This window comes from Panthera leo, chromosome C2 (assembly GCF_018350215.1).
Source record: "Panthera leo isolate Ple1 chromosome C2, P.leo_Ple1_pat1.1, whole genome shotgun sequence".
Lineage (NCBI taxonomy): Eukaryota > Metazoa > Chordata > Mammalia > Carnivora > Felidae > Panthera > Panthera leo.
In genome coordinates this window covers 85,018,353-85,041,450 of record NC_056687.1, presented here as the reverse complement: position 1 = coordinate 85,041,450, position 23,098 = coordinate 85,018,353, and the positions used below count along the sequence as shown (strand labels likewise).

Here is a 23,098-nt window from a genome sequence, read left to right as displayed (position 1 = left end):
GCACTGACAGCGTGGAGCCTGCTTGGGATTCACTGTCTCCCTTTCTCTGCCCCTCCCCTGCTCGTGCTCAGACTTTCTCTCTTTTTCAAAATAAATAAATAAATAAACTTAAACAAAAAGTGTTCTGCCAAATGCCACTCTGTGTAACATGAGTTTCAGAGTCCTCACTGGAAACCTGCTTGCCCTAATCTCCCTGGAATTTCTCCATTTCCTGGTTGGAAAGTTTGGAATATGTCAGCACCAAGATTCTAACTCATTGGTCTGAGGAGTATGCCCCTCTCCCTCAAGGTTCCTGCCTGTGCTCTATGGGGAAGACCCTCCTAACTGTCATAGAATGCTCGGGTGACAAAACTGACATCTCACCATCTGATTGGCTTGGTGCCCAGAAGCACTCTGGGAAAGAATTTGAGTGTTCTAGGTGGTTGAGATTCAGACCCTGACAGTTGTAACTGATGGACTAGGCTGGGCACTGCTGATGAACCTCACATTCCTGAGAGAAAAATCATCCAAAGTAAGGCATTTTGCATGATAGACTAGACTCGGCATCAGAGCTTGTCACTGGAAAGATGTGGTATTTCCAAGGACTTGACCCCACCTAGACACCATACCTGAGAGGGCTCTGTGCCTTGTGAATGAGAGGATTATGAAATAAAACTGGAAAACAAAACAAAACAAATATCATTTGGGTTTCCAGTCATTTGAGAGAGTTGGGCACTAAAAGAGACAATGTTTCCATGTTGGATGGAGAGAGGTGTTAGGACTGGAGATTAGGTGGTGGGTGATGAAGAAATAAAGGCAGGGGGAGAACAGATAAAGCAAGGTCACTGGAGGTCAGGAGTGGGTCAGTACTCCCTCATGGGGCTTTCAGTTGGTACCAATCTTCCCATTACAAGCCACTGCTCTGAGGCTGTGGAAATTTTCTGGAATTAAGAGGATGTTCTTAATTTTAAAGTGAGAATAACCTATGTGAAAGGGTGGGACATAATGACCAACATAGGGCATTGACATTTTATATTAGTACCAATAGTAAGAGCACTAAGGATCCAAAGGAAGAAGGGATTTCTGGGAAGTCATTTAGAGGGGGATTAGAGAAGCCTTAATAAAAAACCAGAGACAACATTTAGGTAGTTGGAGGGAGAAACAAGGGGGGCAAGAAACTGTCCTAGGAGCTGAGATGTACCTTGATTCTATGAGTGATTTGGGGCACCTTCAATATCCCACCTATCTTAACCATTGTGCTTACTTTTTTTTTTTTAAGAGTATTCTTCAACTTTCTAGAAGTCATTATGAGGGGACCTGACTAACTGAGGAGACTCATACAGAAACCCTTGTCCCCATCACAGATACCTGGTTACCATTTTCCTTCAAGATGGCCATCCCTTGGGAGGATTACCCTTGGGCCTCAGAGGAGAAAGAAAACCAAAAGGCATAAACAATAAATTGAAAATTGAAGGTGAAAGTCAAGTCTAAAGATTTAGAGTAAGAGTTGTATGTATTATGAAGTTATATCCTTAAAGGGAATAAACTCTACCTGAGGTAGTAGGACATTAGTTAGTTAATGAATTTTGTCAGTGTGGTTATTTGTATAATTCATGTGAGTGCACATTTACAACCTGAGATGAATTCCTTTACCTTGGTCTGCTTTTGGCTCTATCTTGGTATACAAGGCTGTTATAAAATGGAAGATGCAAACTAATTACAAGATTAAGAGAATTTTCAGATAGGTGTTTATCCTTGACCTGGCCCTACTAGAAAATGAGGATCACTTCAACATGCATTGGAGAATTAATATTCCTGGAAGGCTAATTCTACTTCTTTGCTCAATCCAGGAGAAAAGAGAATAAAATGAAAATAACAAAAATAATTTTCTCTCAAGGCCATCATTGCACTTTGTCCAAGTCTAGCAAGCACCATGTGACAAGTAAGGGGTCAGGTATATGGCTTGACACCTGTTCCCAGGCAGCCTGCTTAGGTGCTCACACTGTCCTGCACTGGAAGTTTTTCTCCCTGAATGATCCAGGCCGGCTTTCAGTGCAACATGAACTCACTGATTCTTTGCCAACCTCTCAGTTCCCTTGAAGTGGCAGGTGCTTAAAAGCCTGCCTCCTATTGCAAACCTCTGACTTCCAACAGCACCCCCTTCTTGGCTACACTTCTGAATCTGGAGTTTTAGCAACCAAATATCAGAGGCTGGCAGGTGGGTATTTTTGAGTTTTGACTTCATGTTTGGACCAAGATGTCATATTTGAAAGGAAAGGTGTTTCTTTGGTATTATTTTTTAAAAATAAAAATAGCATTACCAGCATCTCAACTCTGCCATTCCTGACTAAAGGTTAGCCCCAAACAGGCTTCTGGGGTTTCCATCAGGTTTATCAAAGATACTGGCAATATTAAGCTGTAATTTATGCTAATTTATTTCATATTCTGCCTTAAGATAGTTTAATCCATCCTTCCTCTCTCCCTCTCCCCTCCCTTCCTTCCTTCCATACTTTCCTTCAATTCTTTCTCCTTCCCTCCCTCCCTTTCCTCACCCTCTCTTTTTCTTTTTTTACAATCCGCAGAAATCTCAGATGACGTTCTCCTGGAATCACCTAGCCTGAGGGGTGCGTCCTTATGAGGTCAAGGCTTTCAGAGGTATGTGTGGCCTATGACTTGGACCACCAGGTGAATATTGTTGAATGGGCCCTGACTCATTTCAGGTGGCCACCACATGGACAGTAGGTATTAGGAGGATCTTTTCTGTTCCAGCTGCTCCATGGACATAATTCCCCCCAACCCACTTTATACCCATTCAGACTTTTATACCCATTGCCTGAAGGTCAGATGTAGAACCCCAGGGGCAGAGGGGAATTTTCCCTTCTATGCTCCCTTCCCTCCCCCAAGGAGGCCATTAAGAGCTAAAGGAGAACCGTGTCCTGGGAATAACCTTGGACTCTGAAAATCCTGGGTCAAGTAGTTTAAGAACGGTGATGACTGATTTCTCTGGAAATCCTTTACCCTCAAGACTTAGGAGATGGGCTGAGTGAAATGCGTGTCTGCTAGTGAATGGAGCCTAGAGCTACAAGTTTCAAGCTTGGCCACTGGCGGGGGGATGGGTTGTTGCTAAAATGTTAAGGGAAACAGTTGAACATCAGTAAGGAGTTCACTTCCACACAGAGGAACATGTATAGACAAAAGATCTAAAGTAAACTGAGGCATTTATAGCTGCATGTGAGATTATAGTTGATAGCTTCCTTCTTTGTGTTTTGTACTTCCCAACCCACAAAGAGCATTGCGTAGGGAAACAATGTAGGGGTAGGAATTGTGCTTTTTCATTTCATTCTTGCGGTTAATGTCTTCTGCAGTGGACACCTGGCCTGGCACGTGGGTTGTGACTTACTATGGAGACAATCTGGGGTCTCCTCTAGTGCTCCTTGGGCAACAGAAACAGTGGTGTGTTGGAGACCTGGAAATGGTCCCAAGATAACTCCCCGAAATGAAGTCCTTAGCTAGGGAGTCCTGTGGACTTGTCATGATAATGAAGTTACGCTGCCAGCTTGCTAATTGCAATGATAGAATCATAAAGTGTTAGACCTAGAAGGATCTTGAAGAATCATCTACTATGTGTTCTCATTTTTGTGGCAAAACCAGGATGAGAGTTTGATAGTAATGTTATCTTTCAGTAAGCATCCACTATGTGCCAGGAATGGTACTGGGGACTTTATGCGGATTAATCTTTAATCATACTACTAAGGTAGGTATGTAATACCCCTATCTTGATTTTTATAGAGGAAGTTGAGGCATAGAGATTTAGAAGCTCTCTATGCCTCTACTTCCTCATCTATGAAGTAGCTTGTTTCAAATTATCCAACCAGAGTCCAAGGCGGGCTACCTGTTTGGCTCCAAAATAGGCTCTTGTACATAGTTCTGCCTTATTTTCAGCATGGGTTACCTGATTCTCAGTCTTAGAACTTTATCTCTCCTAGCCACTTAATTATTTTAAATTATAATTATTTTAAATAATACAAGTCTGTTTTTAACCTGTGTTAGCCGAACAGATCAACCCCCAAATTATAGTCCTCTTGTTGGGGTAGTCTGGTGCCATGAAGAAGCCCGCTTCCAAATTTATAGGCAAATGCAATATGAGAACAGGCCTTCAGCCTGAGCTCAGATACACTTTCACTTGCTCACCCACTGCCTTTCGTTTGTGAGTGTTCCCATGTATGGGCTGTGGGAATGCCCAGCCAGAGTGAGGGTGTGGTGACCAGGAGATTTTCACCAGAGCCGGAGCTGTAGGAGGGGAGCTGGGAAGAGAGCCTCAAGGCTGTCGCACCCTAAGGCCTCTGTTGGTGGTAGTTCAGGCTGTCTCCTCCTGACCCTTCTGCCTTCCCACTGTTGGAAGGTTGGGCTGACATGGTCTTTGGTGAAGAGAGAACTGAGGGTTTTCTGAGGTAAAGTTGAGGGGAGGTAGGGCAGCGAGGTATTTTCTCTGTCAGAGGAAAGTAAAGACTTAAATCATGAAGTGAATCAATGTGGAGTAAGTCCTCCATGTTTCAGCCATGCCAGAGGCATTCTGGTTAATCACATATTCTGAACTAGGGTGATGGTGTGTGCTATGCGTGGCTGAATACTTTTCCAGGGATTATAACACAATAAAGTATGGGTAAAACCCAAACTACACTAAATATAATTAAATCTTTCTTTGATGATTCATAAGTCCTTTAGGATCCTGTAGTGCCTCAGGGTCACCATTATGTATATATCATCATCCTTGATGAGGCAGGCAGCTGAATAAAAATATAAGATTTTACGTTATAGGCCTCATTCTCACTCTGCCTATCTGGGTGGTCTTGGGCAGTTCTTGACCTCTTGAGCTTCAGAATCCTGTCCAAAATAGGGGTGGTAACATCACATCATAGGGCTGTCGTAGTACAAAACTATGTGCATGTTGTAATTATTATCATTGCTGGTAAGCTACCAGGATATCAAAATGCTGGCTGATAGACAATTCTATTATATGTTTTTGTTTTTGTTTTCCAACACGATTCACAGTAATTTAGTCTCCTTTTAAGGAAAACATGGTTTTCCCAGAAGCAGGTATTTCTGAGAAATGATTATTTAGTCAAGGGCTAGCAGGTGCATTTAAACTGTGTTTTTAGATGGCAAAAGTGGTACATGTTTTTGTGAAAAAAATTAGAATATTACAGAAGAACATATTAAAAAATAAAAGTCCACTCTGTCTTCATTGTCTCAATCTTCCCTAGAAGGAAACTTAATGTAGTTTAGTATATATGTACTTGTGTGTGTATATTAGATGTAAATTATACTATTCGTTATTGTCCTTATGTCCCTATGACTATGCTTTTTTTCCCCCCACTTAACAGCATATCTTGGGGATCTTTTCATTGTTTTCATTACAGCTACATCTGCATGATCTTTCATAATCTGGATGCTTCATCTTGTTTAACCATTGCTCTGTTGATAAACGTTCGTTGTTTCTAGTTTCTTTTTCTTAAAAAAATTCTTTTAATGTTTATTCATTTTTGAGAGATGGAGAGAGACAGAACATGAGTGGGGGAGGGGCAGAGAGCTAGAGGGAGACACAGAATCCGAAGCAGGCTCCAGGCTCTGAGCTGTCAGCACAGAAGCTGACGTGGGGCTTGAACTCAGGAACCGTGAGATCATGACGTGGGCCGAAGTTGGACACTTAACCGACTGAGTCACCCAGGCGCCCCTATAAATATTTTTTTTCTTAATCCATGGCTTATCTTTTCATTTCATTTCTTAAGTGCTGATTTTTGAAGAACACAAGTATTTAATTTTGATGAGTCTAAGTTTTTAAATTTTTTCTATTATGGATGATGCCTTGGGTATCATATCTAAGAAATCTTTGCTCACCTCAAACTCACAAAGATTTTCTCTTACATTTTCTTCTAGAAGTTTTATAAAAACAAGGTGATTTTATAAGTTATTTCAAAGACTAGATGAAACTAATGTTTTTTATCGGCTCTTTCTTGACTGAAATTAATGGGTCCATGGAGTTTAACCTACAGAGCAGGTCTTTGATACTTTTTCACAGTAGTTTTTACAATTTGGTTGCATTGTGTATCTACAGAATCAACTACTGTGGCCTTTATTACTGACTCCTTAAAATGTTTTCCCAAGAGAAAATGTAAGATCATATTCATTTAGCAGGATCAGGATAGGTTTCCTTTGAGGAAATTGTATTTATTTCCTATACCATGAATAGAATATTCTCTCTGTTACATCATTTAACAAATGTAGGGCAATATCTTTCAGTACCAAAGCAGTAAAGTCATTTCCTATTACTAGCTGTTTTGATATGGCATATTTCCACTTGCTTCTCTTTATTCCTTGGAACTCATTTTATTTCTCTGGGTAATGAAGCTATTATCTGTTAGCTCTTAACAAGGTTCTGTGTGTGTGTGTGTGTGCGCATGTGAGTGTTCAAGCACTATATTGCTCTTGATTATTAGGAAAACTTCAATCTCATTTCTTTCAAAGCTTCATTGATCAGAGCACATATAGTTCTTCATCCCTTATTGGAAACTCTTAGAGCCAGATATATTTAAAAAATTAAAAAAAAATTTTTTTTAACGTTTATTTATTTTTGAGACAGAGAGAGACAGAGCATGAATGGGGGAGGGTCAGAGAGAGAGGGAGACACAGAATCTGAAACAGGCTCCAGGCTCTGAGTGGTCAGCACAGAGCCCGACGCAGGGCTTGAACTCACAGACTGTGAGATCGTGACCTGAGCCGAAGTCGGCTGCTTAACCGACTGAGCCACCCAGGCGCCCCTTAAAAATTTTTTTAATGTTTATTTTTGAGAGAGAGACAGAGCATGAGTGGGGGAGGGGCAGAGAGAGAGAGACACACACACAGAATCCAAAGCAGGCTCCAGGCTCTGAGCTGTCAGCACAGAGCCCAACTTGGGGCTCGAACTCCCAAGCCGTGAGATCATGACTTGAGCCCAAGTGGATGCCCAACCGACTGAGCCACCCAGGTGCCCTGAGCCAGATATATTTTTGAGTGAATAGTTAAAAAATTTTTTTCTTAGAAGATAGTATACTGAATCTCCAGAATGAATATAATTTCTCTCGAGGGTCAAGATAACTACTATTAAATAACATGGATATATTAATATCCATGGATATTACTTGGAGCCACGGTAAGTGGGTTCACATTCCAGGACACACGGACAGACTTTGGCAAGCCTTGGTGAGGCTTTCAGCCTGAGTTTTCTGAATGAACATTTTAAGGAGAAAGAATTTCCACTGTGGACCACACTATGGTTGAGATTATTTTCTAGGGGGAGGTATTTTGCCATTCAAAATCAATATGTGCTAGAAAAAAAAAAATACCTTCTCATCTCCCACTAGTTCCAGTGCATTAATTCCATCTGCCTCACGGCACAGCCTCTCAGATCTGTTATCTAGGGGGTCTGGAGTCCTGGCTTGGGGTGAAATTATATCCTATAAAATGGAATTGAGTCAAGCTGTGATATATTTGAATCCTATTGAGAACTAGATTATATGGTCAATGGCAGCTCAGAAGCATGTTTTAATCACCAAGCGCTGTGGTGCTGACCTGACAGCACTTGTGGAAATCTCTGGCCCATGTCCCTGGGGAAAACGAGAGCTTCATTGTGCCCACAATTTCTTTCCTCATGAATAGGACGTGTCATAGTGACTCATCAAATGGCACTTTATGAAATAATTGTAGGAGTAGTACCTACCTGTCATGAAATATTTGTACAAGTAAATGATAGAAGCTTCCATAAGTATACGGAGGTAAAAAATAAAGGAAAAGCCCCTTAATGCCACTGTCCCATTCCATCCCTTCTATCCTCCTCAAGGAGGAGGGGTGATACCAATGATAGCAATTTGGTGTGTGTCACGCGAGACCTCTCCTTTGTCACCACGTGTGCACACACACAAATACACATGGTCGTACCTATAAACAAATGGGTCATACTCTTCAGATTGTTTTTAGCGATTCCTCAGAGACATCTCTTGGACACTACTATCCTTTTGATGTCCGCAGAACATTCAGTCCCCTAGTGAAAAACCTGTAGGCAATTTGGGGGGTGTTATAAACTATGCTTTAATAACCTTCCTTTATTCATTTATTTTTGGGCATATATGTGTATTTTTATGGACTAGATAGAAAAAGGTTCATGGTTTTTGGTTTATCTCTAAGGTCTTACTCTCAACAATTGCTTTTAGTCAGCCTAAATGTCAGCATTGTCCTCTGTCCTACTGTTTATCTAGAAAGCCATCTGGGGCACTGGTCATCTTTGCTGGACACATGGTGTCTCTTGCCGTGAGGATGGGGGGCATACAAAGAGGAGAGTTGTTTATGTTTACAGCCTTTGATACTTTTGATTTTGTCTGCTAGCTACTAACTGAGTGTTGTGTTCTTTTATTCCCATATATAGGACAGGTCAGATAAAGTAAGAACTTGCCTTCAGTTATGTACATTGTTACAAGCTTTTTGGAGAGCTCTTGACAATATCTACTGAAATTTAAAATGTTCATGCCTTTTGATCCTGCAATTCTGCTGCTACACGGTACTATAGAAATAACCTTATTTTGAGACCTGAAAGATTTTGTTCAGATATGAATCTCAGAAACTTACAGGAAACTTATTATTTAAATAGTTCCTTCAATGGAGTGAATGTTTGTGTCCCCCCCTCTAAATTTGTATGTTGAAATGCTACCCCCTAATGTGATGGTATTAGAAGCTTTAAATATCCTGTGATCTGACCTTATTTTCATAATTTTTACTAATACAAGTCAGTTGGTAGATATGCAGCCAAACTAAGAAACAGGTTGTCCTTCTGAACAGGAAAAAAATGGCTATTAACTTTTAAATGTAAATATGCAGCATTTTCCCATAGAATTGATGCTACTAAATATTATTTAAGACAGTGTAGTACTTGTCGAACACAGGCGTTATAGTGGAAACTACGGGTCTGGGGAGAAATGAGATAGAGCGCTTGTCCTCAAGGAAATTACCAGTGAGTAGATCATATTTTGGCCATTTTTTAAAAACCCAGTAATGCTGGGACAGAAACAGGGTCAAAGGATGAAATTCCATGGAGAAAGCTTTGGACACAATTTATTATATTATATTATATTATATTATATTATATTATATTTTATTATTATTACTTTTCAAATATAACTTATTGTCAAGTTGGCTAACATACAGTATGTACAGTGTGCTCTTGGTTTTGGGGGTAGATTCCCGTGATTCATATGCTTACCTACAACACCCAGGGCTCATCCCAACAAGTGGGCACAATTTATATATCACCCAAATGGATCCAAACTCTGTCCACCTTTGAGTATAAATGAGGCCTTACTAAGATTATGGACCAAATTGTGATGACCCTTGATGCCCCCTTCGATGACTGTAGAACCATACCTCCTCTTAATGTCTCTTCCAGTTTCCAGAGTGGAACAAGTTCATGCATGTTTTCCTCGTCTAGTAACCTGTCATGTCACTTGTCTCTGGTCCAGCTGCAGGTACCTGTGATAACATGCTTCATTGGCAAAGGGTTCTTCTGCTGAGATTCTAGGGTTCCACAGAGGCACAGAGTCTGTGGCAGTGTCTGGGGAGGAACTGTGTTCTCCCAAACCCTCTAAGCACTTTGTTCCCTTGACCCCACAGGTGCTCTGCTTGTGCCTCGAGTGTTCCAGTGAGTGACTTTCATGAGAAATGTTCTTCAAATTCCCACTCTAAAATCTCCCTCATCATGTGGATCTAAACCAGTGCCTGTGTGTGTGTGTGGGGGGGGGGTGGTGGGGGGGTTGGGAGGGAGGTGGGATGGGGTAATGGACTGAAATTGAACTGACTTTTCATGTCCCTTCCAGTATTTCCCCATTTTTCCTCTCCAGTCCCTGGTAGTTACTACTACTCTCTCCTTTAGAGAAACACACATTGTCCACACACATTCCTTAGGCAAACATGCACCCAAGGATGTAACAAGCCCACCAGCTCCCCCAAACTACCTGACCCTGACACGGACCATGTCTTGTTTGACTTTGTATCCCTAGTGTCAGCCTAGTGCTTGCCACAAAAGTGGACCTTTAATCCTTGTGGAATTAATGAATCCATGTTGTTAAAGGGGGTAGATTTAAGTATAATCTATGGATATCGAACAGAGATTTCCCCAACTTCATGGTCACACCCATGGGAGATGCTAGCATATGTTTGTTAACTTAATGAACAAATTGGTATCTTTCATGTTCCAGATTTAATGATCTCATGATTTGTCCTGCCCTGTTTTCTATATTCTTACCCTGTCACCTTTGTGACCAAAGAGATATATTTGTAAACCGTTTGGCCAGGATTAAAGGTATATATTTTCTGTATCTGTAAAATGATTTAAAAGGATTAATAGTAAGGATTTATTAAGAAACACATGTGCAATTCAAATGCAGAACAACTGTTCTAGGCACTGGGGACTTACCCATATTATGGAAAGCAGCAGACACAAAGGAATGAAAGGAAACAGGGAACCTGGGTTGGGGGTGGGGGAGGAAAGGAGGGAAGAAATAGAGAGAGGGTGGGAGGCAAGGCAAATGATGACCACAGATTCATATCAGAACTCCTGGTTATCTAGATTCCAAGTTCTAATACTGGCACCGAGGTGAGCATGTTCACTTTTATTTTTAAAATGGAGTTTTTGAGGAATAAGTAATAGATTCACATGGTTTGACAATTAGGTCTCAAAGTAAGAAAAAAAAATCCACTCATTTTTTTTCTAGTCACTTGGCTCTTGGATAGACATCTTATCTCTCCCAATGCAAACATACCTCAGATTGAAGTCAAAGAGGAGATATAGAGAAACTTACAAAATTTTTTAGTCCCTTAGGCAACGTCAGAGCTGACAGACTTGTTTAGGAAGAATTTGTGATCTTGGTCTCATTAGTTTTATGTTCTAACATACGGAGCTTATTAGCCTGGACAGGAGCCCCTGATTGTTCACAAACCAGCAAAACCTCAGAAGTCTTGCCCTTTGTTTTAAAATATTTCAGGGGTGTCTGAGTGGCTCAGTCAGTTGAGTGTATGACTTTGGCTCAGGTCATGATCTCGCTGTTTGTGAGTTTGAGCCCTGCATCTGACTCTGCTGTCAGCTTCAGATCATCTGTCTCCCTCTCTCTCTGCCCCTCCCCATCTCGCTCTCTCTGTCTCCCTCTCTCTCTCTCAAAAAAAATTTATATATATATATATAAAATATATATTTATATAAAATAAATATTTGTATAAAATAAATATCATTTATATAAAATAAAAAATACATATACATCTATATAAACATTAAAAAAACCCAAAATATTTCAGCAACATTTGAATCTGGTGTTGGGTTGGGAGGAGGCTGTGACCATGCTAGGGACTTCCCCATGATAGTCCAGAAGCAGAGCAGAGCCAAAGGCTAAGAGGGAGAGGGGAGGCTCAAATGCCAGAAGACCAAACATAAGCAGTCTGTGCACAGGGCCCCAGGCAGGTAAGTGGACAAGTGTGCAGGGCCAGAATTAGCGTAAAGGGTCAGAGGTCAGTGAGGAAAATACACCTCCAACATTTAACTTAACCAGTGAAAGAGCTAAGACAGCTTAAGTCACTGCTAACCCAGCAGCAGAGCTGGGTGTTTTGGTGTGACCAAAAAAATCTTTCAAGCTTCAATAAACATTTTAGCGAACTTTATGTAGTAATGTAGAAAAATGATCAGTTTAAAGGATTGCCACTAATTAGAAGGATTGACAGAAAAGTGACAGTCATGATTTTCTTCTAGTGAATACTTTGTTTTCCTCTTTCTGTGTGACATAGTTTATTTTATTACTTAAGAAACAATTTTTTTAAGTTTATTTCTTTTGAGGGAGAGAGCAAGCAGGGGAGGGGCAGAGAGAGAAGGAGACAGAGACTTCCAAGGAGGCTCCACACTGTCAGTGCAGAGCCGGACGTGGGGCCCAATCTTTTGAACGGGTGAGATCATGACCTGAGCTGAAATCGAGTCGGATGCTCAACTGACTTGCCACCCAGGCACCCCCATGTGACATAATTTAGTAATTGTTGTTTGCCCTGCCTTATTTTCCGAAAGACAAATTTATTTAGATATATAGCAATAGCCTGATTACATTTTAACTTTTCAGTTAAATGTTTAAAATTTTACAGTGCAATTCAATTTTAAAAATCCCTGTTTTTGCCGTCACGCAGCTTACAGGATGATCCTGTACCTTCTCTTCCTGGCACTTACTGCATCTGTGAGTAGCTAATGTTTGGTTTCATTTGTGCTTCCCTCACTTATCTTGTAAGCATCCTCAGGACAGAGCCATATCGGATTTCTAGCACCTTGCACGATGTCTGGCACACAATATGCATGTAGTGTTTGCCAAATGATGAAGAGAAAGAGATCAGCTGCGGTGAAGTGGTTAAACCAATGAGGAACCCCTCATTAGAGGAGGTCCTGGTGTTACTGGCATACAGAACAGAGGCTGTTGACCCTGGCGGGAAGGCGGTCAGGGGAAACTTCTGAGAGGGCTGATGTCTGACTGAACCTTCGCCAGGTGGGGAAAAGCATGCCAGCGTGCAAAGGGAAGAATGGGAATATTGGGAATGCCACTCCTTTGACACTGCTACAAGAGTGAGGCTCTGTGGTGAGAGGGGAGAGACAGTGGATGCAGTGAGCCACACTGTGGTGTAAAGGGACCCGTGTGTCAAGGAACGTGGCATTTGCTGAGAGATGGTGGGGAGCCTGGAGGGTGCGGTGGCCACAGGAATGTCAGACTGAGGAGAGGGAGAGACTTTAGGGAGGCTGCTTAGAAGACCAGAGCCATACCAGACACACTTTGTAACTTCTTCTAAGTCTCTTCCTGTCACCTCCTCACCTGTCACCAACGCTTCTCAGAGGAGCGGTCTGTCCCCACAATCTCTTTCCTCCGTCCATTCCCTCCTTCACCTGCTGCAAGGGGCTTCCCCTCCTCCGATTCCAGACCTGTAGCCCCTCTCTCCCCATGCCCCCTCCCCTTACACTGCTGTCACCACACTCACCAGTGACCTCCTTATCCAGCTGTAGTCTCAATCTTTGTTTTGTGGGACTTCTTGACCACCATATTCCCCTTAAAGTATCTTTTCTTTTTTAAAGCTTATTTATTTATTTTGAAAGAGAGAGAGAGACAGAGAGACAGAGAGAGACAGAGACAGAGAGGGCCAGCGGGAGGAGCAGAGAGAGGGAGAGAGAGAGAGAATCCCAGGCAGGCTCCACACTGCGAACACAGAGCTCGATGTGGGGCTTGATCTCACAAACCGTGAGATCATGACCTGGGACGACATCAAGAGTTACATGCTTAACCGACTGAGCCCCCAGGTGCCCCCAAGTATCTTTTGAACCGTACTTCATTTATGATCCAAACCCAGAAAGCGTAAAAAGGAGTGAGTAGGGTCTTTCCCATCCTTGTCTCTCATTTCTCCACCGGCAGCCACTGCTCTTAGTTTCTTATGTATCTTTCCAGACATTCTTTATGCATATTTCAGCAATTCCAAATTTATTTGTATTTAGTGACAAATAGGAATGTGGGTTCTTATTTTTTCCCCTTCCTTACACAAAGAGTAGAATATTACATATCCTCTTCATCTCTGTGCTTTTTTCATTTAACAAACGAAAACAATACACATGCATGGATGCTGGGCATCTGATGCTTATCTTGTTCCAACTACTCATTACTTCCCAAACTTGTTTCTCCTACAGTCTTTCACACACTTGGTGTTGGTGGCAGTAGGGAGGGGTTAGGGCCATTTGCCGAGTCACTGAAGCCAGAAACCTGAGAGTCCTCTCTGACCACTCCTTCAGTGTCATCCAGAATATCCACAGGCCCATCATTTCCTTTTCTTCATTCCTACCACCACTGCCTGGATTGAATAACTTTGTCCTTCAGGAACCCTTTGCCAAGATACTCATTATGATTCACCCAGTTGTTCATTCCCATAGCATTCTGTATATACCCACAACACTGAACATGTCATGATGACTGATTTGTCTGTTCTCTCACTAGACTGTGGGCCCTTGAGGGCAGAGATGTATTTATCTCATGTTTTACCCATAGAGACATAACGGATGTTAAATGAAAATATGAAAGAATAGATGTCCAGAAAAAAGTTCACTTGGTAAACTGTTCAGTGACTCTTTGTATGTTTTGGAGCAGTGAGGGAGACGGATGTATCTCAGAGGATCCCCGGTTTTGGGGCTGGATGCAATGAACAGAGATCCAGGTTCCAGGTAGAAGAACAGGTTTTCATTCTTCAGGGCTGGTAATTTGTGGGTTATACATTCTGTAGTTACATATATGATTTGGTGGGTCATATACTTGTGTATGTATCAGTCACAGCTTAGAATAGTCTAGAGAAGTAAGTTCAGAGAGTTATAAACACAGAGTGGCTGAAGTCAGGGTGTGATGAGATCACCTAAAGGTAATCTATAGTAAGAAGATGGATAAAGAGAGAATCCCGGATGACACGATCATTACTTGGTGAGTGAGAAAGGGGAAAAGAACAAGCGGTAAGTGAAAGATAAAAGGTAGGAGTGTTGTCGTGGAATCCCAAGGAGGAAAGTGTTTCAAGCAGATGGCGTAGGGGCTGACAGTGTCACTTGCTGCCAAAATGTTCAGCCAGATGAGGACTGAGAAGTAACCATTGAATGTGACAACTCTGAGCTCTTTGGTGATGATAGCAAGGCCAATTTTAGTGCAGTGGGGTGACTCTCAGGGTGAGAAAAGGAAGGCCAGGGATTGGGAGGATGCTTCCTTGTAGGGAGAAGAGGTGCATGTATGTAGAGTAAATGTAGGGTTTTATTTTTAAGCTTTTTTTTTTTAAATTATAGGCAGAATATATATTCATTGCTGAATATTAGAGCAGTATGGGAGGGTAATAAAAAGCCAAAAAGATCTATAATCCTACCACTCTAAACACTGCTGCTCTTTAAAACAATTTTTTGGGAGGGCATGTGGGTGGCTCAGTAGGTGAAGCGTCCGACTTCGGCTCAGGTCATGATCTCACAGCTTGTGAGTTCCAGCCTTGTGTCGGGCTCTGTGGTGACAGCTCAGAGCCTGGAGCCTGCTTCGGATTCTGTGCCCTCCTCTCTCTCTGCCCTTCCCCTGCTCACACTCTCTCTTTCCCTCTTTCTCAAAAATAAATAAACATTAAAAAATTTTTTAGAAATATTTTTTAAGTTTATTTATCCATTTTGAGAGAGAGACAGAGGGTGGGGCAGAGAGAGAGAGGGGGAGAGAGAGAGAGAATCCCAAGCGGCTGTGCACTATCAGTGTGGACCCCGATGTGGGACTCCTTGGGGGGGCTCCGTGTGGGGTTCGAACCCACCCATGAACCATGGGCTCATGACCTGAGTCAAAATCAAGAGTTGGAGACTCAGCTGAGTGGGCCACCCAGGCACCCCAACACTGATGCTTTTTTTAACCATTTCCTTACAGTCTTTTCCATGCATTTTAACCAAGCTGGGAAGAGGCCAAATTAGTGATTACAGGTTCTGTTCTGCACATACAGAGGACTGGCTTTAGCATCTGTCCTTGCATTAATTACCAGGGTGGATTTGGCAAGTCTAATTGGCTAGACCGTTTTCCTCCCTCACTGCACCCTGGGTATTTCTCCATATGGAGTTATTTAATTAGACAGAGATAAAACTTCTCATTCATTCATTCAACAAATATTTGTTAGCTGTCTACCATGTGCACTGCGTTAGTTGCTGAGGGATGGAGCAGTGAAGCAGACAGACACTTATCTCATGATGCTTGAATAGTGTCACTTGCAGAGGACCTCTACTTCACCCTGTGGCATACCCCTATTGCACTCACCTGCTAGATCTTACAGACAGGCTTTCGATTTCTTTTGTATAACTTTTCCACTTGATATTTCCTCTAACATTAAAAAGTCTTTAGAAAGTTTCCTCTTAATGTTAAATATTTAGCTTTTCTTTTCATATTTCTCCTTATAATGACACCTTCAGAAGTGTATTTGAAGTTAAGCTTGGTCCATATTTTGTACTATTTTTCAAGAATTAATTTTTGGAAGAGGAATTTGTCGAGTCAGAAGACCTGAACTTTTTATGGTATTTAGATACTTATTGTGAGATTGCTTTCCAGAGAGGTTTCCACTAATTTAAACTTTTTTTTAAATTATTTTTTTTATGTTTATTCATTTTTCAGAGACAAACAGAGAGAGACAGAGTGTGAGTGGGGGAGACACAGAGAGAGGAGGAGACACAGAATCTGAAGCAGGCTCCAGGCTCTGAGCTCCCAGCACAGATCCTATCGCCAGGCTCCAATTCATGAACCGCAAAAATCATGACCTGAGTTGGGTGGGACGCTCAACCGACTGAATCACCCAGGCACCCCTCCACTAATTTAAACTCTTAACAGTGGAAGACAAAGTTACCTTTTTCACCTGAGAGAGGGGTCATTTGTTTATATGCTAAGTTGACTCAGCCAGTATAAAGGGATGCTTTTTGAAGATAAAGAAGATGGAACAAGTTTCCTGAGAAGTAGTGTTGATGAGATCTGGAGAAGGTGCTAGAAGGTACTCTTGAAGAAGAAAGCTCTCCTGTTGAGACAGGAGTTAAGAAGGGTGTTTGTATATGTGTTGTACAAAGAGTGCTACAAAGACTGTATATGTGTTGAGAAATGGGGAGCTGAGGGAGTTTCTATTTGATGGACTCCATTTTCTTTGTACGCTAGGAGGCAGGTGCATCTGTACAGAAAGGAGTAGGGATAAGAAGAATTAGGCTGATAGCTGTGGAGAATGAAGATGGCTTGGAAGGGCTATGTAGAAAATGGGACACCCCTAAAAGGTGCAGTTGCCCAGATTATGTTGCATTTTGTTTATAATTGTAAGTGAAGGCTTGATGCTAGGACTCTGTTTACAGGGTATAGTGAAATTGAGAATTGGTGATTATTTGATTAATTTGATGAATGTTCCAAATTAGGAATACCAGGTCAGGGTATGTTTCCGACCTAAATTATACAACGCAGTTGTCTGCGATGATCAAATTAACCAGCTGATTGCCAAATCTCTATTTCTCTCTGTCCCCTGTGGACATAGCCTAAAGGACTAATAAGTGAACTGGACTCTGCCCCAATCTATTTTGGGATAATTGATGTCTTTGTACTTGCATCCCAGCAGCTTGGTATTAAACACTGAAGCTTTGTGGAGAATGTCAGTAGGCGATTTACTACCTCAAAAAGCAGCCTTTCTCTTAAAAAGCTTATCAATCAGAACTTTGGAGGGAATTTTCCAAGCTCCCTAAGGAAAATCATATTTTACTGCTATGGAAAAATATTTGATTCCATGTGTTTTGCTTCATAAAATGAATTTGTTTCAGATTCTGAATGCTTATTTGTGATTTTTATTTCTGCCTTCGTGAATCACTTCAAGCCAATTTCAGTTTTACATTTAAGTGGTTTTTGTTCTTAAAAATATTTATATTCACCGAAAGTTGCATTTGTTTTTTTTCACTCACTGAAAAGTATCAGTGATTTTAACCTCTTGATAAGGAAAATCAATTGCGGTGAAGAAACATTTCATTTCTTACTGTTTAAATATTTCTTTCCTAAATTGGTGGTTGATGTAATGCAGGTTATGAAATGCATGGAGCCGGTTACTAAGCTAATTTGGGCTCTGAAATCCATTTTGTGAAATAGCAATGTAATCTGAATATTTTAGGGATTGACCTCAGTGTTCAAATTTCCTTTGTATGTCCTCAAACGATGCTGCGAGGAGCCATTCACTTATGCATGAAAACAAAAGTAACTGTAGTTGCTCCAACTTGGACTCTTCCCTCAGAGGCTCAGCCCACCTCCCCTTCTCCCGTGTATTCATCACCCCACAGGGCTGTTGTGGTGCGAGGTGCTGGACGAATAGGCCTGGTGTAACATTTCCCTCCTCTCAAAGATCTCCCAACCTGTTGAGGTTTGCTAGCAGACCAAACTTGAACAAAGAATAATTCTGTTTCAGTGAATATTGGGCTGATTAAAATGTGGCCATTTATGCTGAGAACAGCTTTTGGCATTAGAGATTTGTCATGTGCTCTTACCAATCGTAAAATGGATAAGTAAGCAAAAGTTCAAGATGGTAGAATTGTATCCTTTTGTGTCTGGATTTTTCTCTGTTCCTGGTCTAGGTCTCAGGATTGACAAGAATGACAAGGTGGGCTTGGCCTACTTATTTGTACAGTAGCTTGAAGGAAATGTGTATAACTGAAGATATGTGGGAACACCTAGGCTTCCTCAGTTTTGACCTCCCACCTAGAGTGGGGGAAGCCTCCAGGTCTGAGGAGCCCAGAACCCACTTTTTCATTTGTTTTGTTTTTTGAGAAACTAGTAGAAGTGTATAGTTTTTATAGAAAATCCATGATTTCCTTTTTTTTTTAAGTTTATTTATTTATTTTGAGAGAAAGAGAGCATGCAGGGGAGGGGCAGAGAGAGACAGAGAGAGTGAGAATTCCAAGCAAGTTCGGCACTGTCAGCACAGAGCCTGATGTGGGGCTCGAACTCATGAGTTGAGAGATCATGACCTGAGCCGAAACCAAGAGCTGGACGCTTAACCGACTGAGCCACCCAGGCTCTCTGGAAATCTATGATTTCTAAATATTGGTATCTCATATATACATGTTGGCCTGTTGTACCTGGGCCAGTTCAGCCTCAGGGTGTTGGTCTGTGACCTCTGAGTAAATGGTTTCCAAGCTCTCATTTTCTAGGTAAAAAGCCAGACTTCACTAGTCTCCTTAGAGGTCAATGCTTATGAAACACAAGGTGGAACATGCTCCTTATCATTACTTAATCTGCTCAGCCTTTTTATGTTTTGAAGAATAAGAAGGGACCCGTACTTAAATAAAAAGGAAGGCATGACTAAAATGCATTACACTGTTTTATTTCAATTTTTTGGTTAAATTAAACTGAAAGAAAGCATTTACTACATAGTCTATGGCATTATTTTTCAATGAACATATATGGTGATTTTTTAAATTTATTTTTTATTTTTTTAATATAATTTATTGTCAAGTTAGCTAATATACAGTGTATACCGTGTGCTCTTGGTTTTGGGAATAGATTCTTATGATTCATTTCTTAACTGCAACACCCAGTGCTTACCCCAACAAGTGCCCTCCTCAATGTCCATCACCCATTTTCCCCTGCCCCCCATAAACCCTCAGTTTGTTCTCTGTATTTAAGAGTCTCTGATGGGTTTGCCTCCTTCTCTGTTTGAAACTATTTTTTTTCCCCTTCTCTTGCCCCATGGTCTCTTGTTTCTCAAGTTTCTCAAGTTCCACGTATGAGTAAAAACATATGATATCTGTCTTTCCCTGACTGACTAATTTCACTTAACATAATACCCTTCAGTTCCATCCACATTGTTGCAAATGGCAGGATTTCATTCTTTCTTACTGCCAAGTAGTATTCCATTGCATATTTAAACCACATCTTCTTTATCCATTCATCAGTTGATGGACATTTGGGCTCTTTCCATGATTTGGCTATTGTTGAAAGCACTGCTATAAACATTGGGGTACAAGTGCCCCTATGAGTCAGCATTCCTGTGTCCTTTGGATAAATTCCTAGTAGTGCTATTGCTGGGTTGTAAGGTAGTTCTATTTTTAATTTTTTGAGGAACCTCCACACTGTTTTCCAGAGCAGCTGCACCAGTTTGCATTCTCACCAACAGTGAAAAAGGGTTCCCATTTCTCTACATCCTCACCAACATCTGTTGTTTCTTAAGTTGTTAATTTTAGCCACTCTGATTGGTGTGAGGTGATATCTCATTGTGGTTTTGATTTGTATTTCCCTGATGATGAGTGATGTGGAGCATCTTTTCATGTGTCTGTTGGCCATCTGGATGTCTTCTTTGGAAAAGTGCCATTCATGTCTTCTGCCCATTTCTTCACTGGATTATTTGTTTTTTGGGTGTTGAGTTTGGTAAGTTCTTTATAGATTTTGGATTCTAACCCTTTATCTGATATGTCACTTGCAAATATCTTTTCCCATTCTGTTGGTTGCCTTTTAGTTTTGTTGATTGTTTCCTTTGCAGTGCAGAAGATTTTTATCTTAATGAGGTCCCAATGGTTCATTTTTGCTTTTATTCCCTTGCCTTCAGAGATATGCCGAGTAAGAAGTTGCTGCAGCTGAGGCCAAAGAGGTTGTTGCCTGTTTTCTCCTCTAGGGTTTTGATGGTTTCCTGTATCACATTTAGGTTTTTCATTCATTTTGAGTTTATTTTTTTGTATGGTGTAAGAAAGTGGTCTAGTTTCATTCTTCTGTATGTTGCTGTCCAGTTTTCCTAGTACCATTGGCTAAAGAGACTGTCTTTTTTTCCACTGGATACTCTTTCCTGCTTGGTCAAACATTAGTTGGCCATACATTTGTGGGTCCAATTCTGGGTTCTCTGTTCTATTCCATTGGTCTATGTGTCTGATTTTGTGCCAATACTGTCTTGATGAGTATAGCTTTGTAGTAGAGGCTAACCTCCAAGATTGTGATGCTTCCCACTTTGGTTTTCTTTTTCAACATTACCTTGGCTATTTGGGGTCTTTTGTGGTTCCATATAAATTTTAAGATTGTTTGTTCTGGCTTTGAGAATAATGCCAGTGCAATTTTGATTGGGATTGCATTGACTGTGTAGATTGCTTTGGGTAGTATTGAAATTTTAACAATATTTTTTCTTCCAATCCATGAGCATGGAATATTTTTCCATTTCTTTGTACCTTCTTCAATTTCTTTCGTAAGTTTTCTTTACTTCTCAGCATACAGATCTTTTACATCTTTGCTTAGGTTTATTCCTAGGTGTTTTATGGATCTCGGTGCAATTGTAAATGGGATCGATTTCTTGATTTCTCTTTTTTTTTTTTTTTTTTGCTTCATTATTGGTGTATAGAAATGCAACTGATTTCTGTACATTGATTTTGTATCCTGCGACTTTGCTGAATATCTGTATCAGTTCTAGCAGCTTTTTGGTGGAATCTTTTGGGTTTCCTATGTGGAGTATCATGTCATCTGAAAAAACTGAAAGTTTGACTTCTTCTTTGCCACTTTGGATGCCTTTGATTTCAATATATTGTGATTTTTATTTGCTACTTTGCCTATTGTTTTAGTTAAAAAGAAAGGAAATAACTTATTTTGGGTAGTATCTATTTAAGGAATAGTTAACTAAGTAATGGTGAAACTTACAAAGTGGGGCCTTCATTTATCCTGGGAGGTATAACACTTGCCATAGGAGGGAATGGCTCTTTGATTTAGGTGTTGAGTAAAACGACCCTAACAGTAGGATCAAATCATGCTGGAATGGACTTTAATGTCACTGTCCTCTCTGAACCATTCAGTTCCATAACTGATCCTGTTAAGATCATAGCCTGTATTTGCTTCAGGTGGTGAATACCTTAGAATGCTTGTTTCTCTCTTTATGTTTGTGAAGTCGTATAAAGCAGTTGAAGTTCATGCAACAAACTTCCACTTATATTAGAATGATGCAAGATTAGATGTGCTGGTGAATGAAATCTGCTTTACTGACTTTGATTTATTTATGAAATAAACATTTATTGAGAACCTACTATTGTATTGAGATTCAAGATCACCAAAATAACTGACAGTTGTGCAATTTATAGCACATATATGATAATTAAAATTATATTTTCTCTCCTCTGCCCTCTTGCTGATAGCAAACTATGTGTCTCAGGTGCATGATTTGGGAATAAGAGAGATAGGAAAAGCGCTTTGTGGGAAGCTCTTCTTTCCTTGTCTAAGCCTGCTGAAGTCTCTTAAATAGTCTTCCACTGCCAGTTGGAGACTCATTTATAGGCTTGCAAGGGTGTCCTGAGAAACTCTTCATGACAAGTTTGAGGAGCATCACTGCAAGGTGTCAGATGAGCTCATTCTGGGTGCAGAAATTTATATAACATTAATATCAGTGAAAAGAAAACCAGTGAATACATTCTTATCATTAAGGTTAAAAAATCTAAATGTTTTGTTAATTGAATTCAGAGTATTTGCCTAGAGTGCTATGTGCTTTTTGATTTTCCAGTTAGCACTTCAGTGGTGAATACAGAAGACAAAATTAGTACAGATCAAGTAACCTGGAAAAGAAAAAAGAGACAGCACTAGATACAGAAGTAGACAAGAGGAGGAGAAAACTCAGGCCTTGGCAAAAGCCACATTACCGAACGGTAAGTCTTGCCCATGACACTCTGTGTTACAATAGTGAACTCTTACATGGCACGTAGTAGATTCCAGGAAGTTATACAACTTTATATATGTTATGGGTGGATGCATAAAGAAAGGTACACAGGTAGATAGATAGATGAGAATTTAAGTTAGTTTTACAAGGGTTTTTTTTCATTTTTTTCCCAATAAAGTCCATTTAGAGATGAGTTAAAGACCTCACTCAGGTGTCATTGAGAAGAGAAATCTCAGTTCTCAAGCATCTGTGGACATTCAGTCACTAAGCATGTGCCTAGAAGGAGTTAACCAGTTAACCATCTTTCAGGATTGAACTGCCAAATTTCACCTGATTCAAAACCATTGGCCATTAAAACTGTTCAGAAATGATTAATCTTTTCTCTACCGTAAAACACATGAATGTCTTGCATTGTCAAGGTCTGTCAATATGAATGGAAATCATCATAGTGCTGTACTATAACAAATAGTCATTTGAGTTTTTAGACATTTGATATCAAGGAAATGGTTTTTCAGCGTCCATTATTGGTTATGCAAGATGTGTGTGTATGCGTATGTGTGTCTCTGTATATGTACGTGTATACATTAACATGTATACTCATGCATATGCCCATGTGTGCACGTTTACATGTAGCTGATGACTTGACCAAAGAGAAAAAGATGAGAAAACTGTTGTAGGGTCTTAAAATCAATCAAAACTTACTGTTGCCTTATAGACAGAGCACTGACAAGAAAGCTGGAATTTCTTATGCCTAAGGTACCTAAAACAGGAAGAGGGAGGCAGCCTACATGTGGGGATCAAAAGGTTCTAGGTGGGGTGGAAGGAGAATGCAGAGACCCAAAGCTAAGCAAGGTGTGACACATTA

At 40.6% G+C, this 23,098-nt stretch overlaps 1 long non-coding RNA gene across 3 annotated transcripts in view; it reads left to right on the top strand.

The window, feature by feature from the left end:
• The first annotated feature begins 423 nt into the window (after positions 1 to 423).
• LOC122229815 overlaps positions 424 to 23,098 on the top strand; it is a 54,102-nt gene continuing 31,427 nt past the window's right edge. For 2 of the 3 annotated variants that reach the window (XR_006207141.1, XR_006207139.1), the window contains exons 1-3: positions 424 to 511; positions 2,562 to 2,634; positions 22,081 to 22,222. This is a non-coding gene — a long non-coding RNA (uncharacterized LOC122229815). Of the gene's footprint in view, positions 512 to 1,343; positions 1,480 to 2,561; positions 2,635 to 22,080; positions 22,223 to 23,098 lie in introns of all 3 variants that reach the window. The other variant, XR_006207140.1, reaches the window with a different exon arrangement.